The following is a 5,961-nucleotide window of genomic DNA, read 5'->3' as shown; positions in this document are numbered from 1 at the left end:
AAAAAAAAAAAAAAAGCTTGAAAGGACAGGCTGACTCTTGAGGGCTAATGTAGCCAATGCTCATTACCATTCCAAAAATCCTAGGGCCCTTAAAAATTATGCTATATCTACTGTGCCTGTGCTCTGTAAGTGGAACAACAAAGCCTGGATCACAGCACATCTGTTTACAACATGATTTACTGAATATTTTAAGCCCACTGTTGAGGCCTACTGCTCAGAAAAAAATACTCCTTTCAAAATATTACTGCTCATTGACAATGCACCTGGTCACCCAAAAGCTCTGATGGAGATGTACAAGATTTTAATGTTTTCATGCCTGCTAACACAACATCCATTCTGCAGCCCATGGATCAAGAAGTAATCTCTATTTTCAGGTATTAGTATTTAAGAAATGCATTTTGTAAGGCAATAGCTGCCATAGACAGTGATTCCTCTGATGGATCTGGGCAAAGTAAATTTAAAACCTTCTGGAGAGGATTCACCATTCTAGATGCAATTAAGAACATTTGTGATTTCCGGGAGAAGATCAAAATATCAACAGGAGTTTGGAAGAAGTTGATTCTGACCTTCAAGGATGACTTTGAGAGGTTCAAGACTTCAGTGGAGGAAGTTACTGCAGATGTGGTGGAAATAGCAAGAGAACTAGAAGTGGAGCCTGAAGATGTGACTGAATTGCTGCAACCTCATGATAAAATCTAATGGATAAAGAGTTGCTTCTTATGGATGAGCAAAGAAAGTGGTTTCTTAAGATGGCATCTACTCCTAGTGAAGATGCTGTGAACATTGTTGAAATGACAACAAAGGATTTAGTTAATAAAGCAGCGGCAGGGTTTCAGAGAGTTGACTCCAAGTTTGAAAGAAATTCTACTGTGGGTAAAATGCTATCAAACAGCATTGCATGCTACAGAGAAATCTTTTTGTGAAAGGGAGAGCCATTCGACGCAGCAAACTTCATTGCTGTATTGTTTTAAGAAATTGCCACAGCCACCCCAACCTTCAGCAGCCACTACCGGTGATCAGTCAGCAGCCATCAGCATCACAGCAAGACCCTCCACCAGCAAAAAGATTATGACTTGCTGAAGGCTCAGATGATGGTTAGCATTTTTTAGTAATAAACTATTTTTAAATTAAGGTATGTACTTTTTTTTTTTTAGACATAATGCTATTACACACTTAACAGACTACAGTATCAACAACTTATACATGCACTGAGAAACCAAAAAATTCACGTGACTTGCTTTATTGCAGTGTTCTCTAACCGAACCTATGATATCTCTGAGGTATGCCTGTACCAATGGTATAGCTTCCAGCATCACGGCCACCACAGTACGACAAACTGACAGACGAGTGGTGGTTTCCGTATTAGTTATGCAAATAAGGGTACGTCTCTAGGACTCTTCCCTGTCAACAAAACAAACATCAAAAGTGGCAGAGGGGAGCTTATTCCTGCCCTCTGCTTCAACCTACATTGCTGTGGACTCACATTATTATGTGGGCTCACATCATAATTAAAAAAAAATTATGGAAATTATTGAACATAGACAAAAGTAGCCAGAAAGCGTAATGAACCCCTGTGGCCTGTTACTCAATTTGAAGAATTATCAACTCATGGCCAACCTTGCTTTATATCTCCCACATTATTCTGAAGTAAATTTAAGACATTAATCTCTCCCTTCTACTCCCAGAGTTGTGGTTACGTCAACATTTTTTATCAATACTATAAGCAGTAGAATGGTTACTTAAAAATCATACAGGGGGACCTCGTACCATCAAGAAAGCAGTGCCAGGAGCAGAGCGTGTCCTTTGGACCGGGGTCCCTGCGCCGAGAAGCTCCTAGTCTGGGGGAACACTGATGAGAAGGCTGAGAGAGAGAAAGCCTTCCCCTGGAGCTGACACCTTGAATCTGGACTTTTACCCTACTTTACTGTGAGGAAATAAACTTCTCTTCATTAAAACCATCCACTTGTGCTATTTCTGTTCTAGCAGCACTAGATAACTAAGACAGAATTTGGCACCAAGAGAGCGGGTTGCTGCTCTAACAGATACCTAAAATGTGGAAGCGGTTTCAAAACTGTGAATGGATAGATGTGCGGCAGTGACAGAGGACCAGCAGCAGCAAGGAACCTACAGCAGCAGAGAAGCAGCAGCAGCAGAGAACCTACAGCAGCAGAACCAGGAGACCAGTGAAAGATGGCGCTGGAGCCGACCCACGGAGGAAGAGAGCTGAGTGCCTGTGAGCAGAAGGCTTCCTGGCGGAGTGGGGTGCCTCCCGGCACTTACCGGTGGAGCTACTGAGCTTTGGAACATTTGCCCCAGCAGGGCAGATGGGGGCATGAGGCCTGAGGGCTGAGAGGCCATAGGAAGCAGAAGCTGAAGAGACAAGGGACACAAGAAGCTGAGCTGCTTCAGCCTCAAAAGGTATGGCCATGACCTCAGGGGTTTCAAAGGGTGGAGCCCTGGCCTCTGGTGTTTCTAAGGGTATAATTGTCACTGGGATGGACTAGGAGAATGGTGTGCCTAAAGGCAAGGGAGCAGAGTTGCTGTCCCAGCGGGCCTGGAAAACGGAGCTGAAGCCCAGGGCCGAAGGGCCTCCACTCAAAATCCAGAGACTGTGGCCAATACCTTGAGTCTGGAGGGCAGGGCTATTGTGTAAATCCTCTCAGAGAACAGATTATTTTCAAAGCCTTGAGGGCTAATGCAATGTGTTCTGCTGACTTGCTTGGTGCCTGTTATCACTTCTTTTCCTCTGGTTTCTCCCATTTGTAAATGGAAATGTCTAGTTTGTGCCCGTTCTGCCATTGTACCTTTGGAAGCAGATAACTTGTATTCTAGATTTCACAGATGAAGAGGAATTTTTGGATTTTGGACTTGGAGTTAAGACTTTTGCTATGATATGATGGAGTGGATATGTTTTCCATGTTGCAAGGATGTGATTTTTGGGGGGCCAAAGGGTGGAATGTCATGGTTTGAATTATGTCCCCCCAAAAATCTGTGTATCAATTTGGCTAGGCCATGATTCCTGGTACTGTGTGATTTTCCTGTATGTTGTAAACCTGCCTCTATGATGTTAATGAGGGAGGATGGGTGGCAGTTGTGTTAGTAAAGCAGGACCTGATCTACAAGACTGCATTGTGTCCTGAGGCAATCTCTTGAGATATAAAAGACAGAAGTGAGCAGTGAGACAGGGGGACCTGGTACCATCAAGAAAGCAGTGCCAGGAGCACAGAGTGTCCTTTGGACCGGGGTCCCTGCTCCGAGTATCTTCTAGTCTGGGGGAACACTGATGAGAAGGCCGAGAGAGAGAAAGCCTTCCCCTGGAGCTGACACCTTGAATCTGGACTTTTAGCCTACTTTGATTAGGAGGAAATAAACTTCTCTTCATTAAAAAAAAAAAAAACCATACAGAAGGGAACTGAATTATCCTAAGGGAGATACAGGGAAAGAATGACTTAATTTCACTTTTTGATTAAAGTCTGGCCTTTTAACAACGACCTAGAAGAAGTTTATCGAACCAAAGGATGGGTCATTAGCAGTCCAGTCTCTTTATCCCCTGCTTCTTTCAGCTCATTCATTTTTCATGAAGAAAATAATTACCTATGTTTAGATAAACAAATTAGGGCCAAGCATAAAATACTGGCCTTGAAGTTTAGTTCCGGGAATTATTTTTTTAATCCTATGAAAAATTGACTTAAAACATGCTACAATGAAATTTGGTTAAAAACACTTTATTGATTACAATATTGATTCACAGCAACATTATTTCACCGAGCTACTGGACAAATAAGTGAATTATTGTGCAAGAAAAGATCTAAGAACACTACTGAGTCATGGCACAAGTCTGTAATTTACAGTCTACAGATTACAGAAGCTTTAATCTAGCATGCCTACCTTTCCCAAAACTGTAATACTGACTTTCACAGTCAGCTACCCACGAGTGTGCAGAAACCATTCTAGGTGAAGAAAACCATTTTCAGAATGCTATAATGGTGGAAAATATTTTAATAAACTTTAAAAATCCACTTGGATGTGGATGTGCCTTTGGCTAAGAATATGCAAATACAAGAGTTCAGATGCTTTGGAAAGAGAAAACAATAGGACAGAGCACCATTGTGTAAAAGACAGAAAAGGCTTGAAATATCTACGAAGTATATCACTGAAATTGTATTAATTTAAAAAAATACTGTATTCTGTGTAAGATTTTTGTTGGGCATATTTAACATCAGTAGTAACACAACATATTTATCATAAAGCTGTGTTATCCTAATTGTAGTTTACAAAGTCAGTAACTGGATTTAAAAAAAAAAAAGGACTTTTTGGAAACTTTACCAACATGCAAACACATTTGCTTAATACAAGATGTACCATCAATCCGTGATTAGAAGTTACTATTTAAAATATTAAATGCTAGCTTACACATTCTACTACAAACCAACTTAATGAGTACCTGTTATTGTAGCCAATGTTTTTAAATATAGCACTTTGAGGCGACTCAAAATTCACAATGGGAGAAAAACCAGTAAATCTGAAATGTTCTTCATTCTACGGAATCTAATTTCCAAACACCAATTTTATTCATTGCGCTGTAAACTTTCTTTCTCATAAGAAGGATGGTCTAACCTGTGGGTGTTCAAACAATTTTAGCAGGACTTAAGAAATTGTTTAAAATTTTGTTTCCACAGTGGCAAAAGGGAAAGGAGAAGCTAAGCATAGTACTTAATTAAAAAAAAAAAAAAATTTGAAAGCTTTATTCTCTCATACCCTAAAGATTAAAGGAACTACACCTTCAGTATTGAAATGATGAATAGGCACATTTGGGGGACTGTTTAATCAGCTTCCATAAGTTTCAAACACATCAATAATAAATCACAAGTATTCATTTGTGTTTATAATTTAAAATGTGAAACATTCACTCGTAAGCAAAGCATGAATTCCTTGAATTCACTTTGAAAATAGTTAAAGTCTTAATTTATTATTAGATCTCGGACATCAAAAGTGTTAGAGGAGCTCAGTTATAGAACTGGCAATGATGTGACTTGTAATTGGAAAATTTTTAGCAACAGTAATTGCTAAAATTAGAAGTAATTTTTAGTAATTACCTAGTAATTTTTAGCCATAATAAAGTTTCGTTTTCGTCACGTGGTGAAGTAAAGCTTCATCTCTTTTAATGGGTTAACTTTAAAATTCCAGAAGCACCTACATCCGTTCTCTCCAGGAAAGTCAGGTACTACCATCATTCAGCGTAAATCAGTTCAGCTGAGTCAAAATTAAAATGGCAAAAGTTGCCTATTAGGCTCCCTTGCAGCTGCAATACTAAGCCCAAATCTTTGCCTTGATGAACATGAAACAATTTGGTGTGTAATGTGTGTGTAATCATGGAATCACAACTACAAAACTTGAGCTAGGGAGGAAATTTGGGTGTTGCATCTAAATCCTTAATAGTAGAGCTGATGAAAATGAGGCCTGTCCATCAAAGTCGAGGAGAAATCCTTACTGATAGCAAGAAGTGCTTTCTTGAGCAGGTTTTCTGAATTTGCTGAACCACACAGCAATCACTTTGTTTTAGAAAAGAATCTGTGCCTTCAAAATATTCTTGCCAGATTTCAAAGATCTACTCTTTATAAAGTGAAACAGTCCATACATAAATGGTGAGGCACACGTTTAAATGTTCCTCATGAGGTGAAGAAGGAAAACGGGCACCAGGTGACTGCAATATTCTTGATGATGCAAATTGCTGAAAACTAAATTTGGCCATATTTTTAGCCTTGAAAAACTAAGAGTCAAACTATACAATGTTTCTGTAAATTCTATACTCTTATTGATTTTAGGAAGTCTTATGCACAACAGAATTAGACAACCAGTTGAACTCAAACTGCAAATAAACAAAAATATTTAGCAACTGGAACCTCTATCACTTGCACACATTTAACTAGTAAAGTAGCTAATGTAATATGTCTTAGGCTG

The sequence above is a fragment of the Trichechus manatus genome, unplaced genomic scaffold (genome assembly GCF_000243295.1).
Source record: "Trichechus manatus latirostris isolate Lorelei unplaced genomic scaffold, TriManLat1.0 scaffold00092, whole genome shotgun sequence".
NCBI classification, from domain to species: Eukaryota; Metazoa; Chordata; class Mammalia; order Sirenia; family Trichechidae; genus Trichechus; species Trichechus manatus.
The sequence above is the reverse complement of the archived record's forward strand: the minus strand, read 5'-3'. Positions refer to the sequence as shown.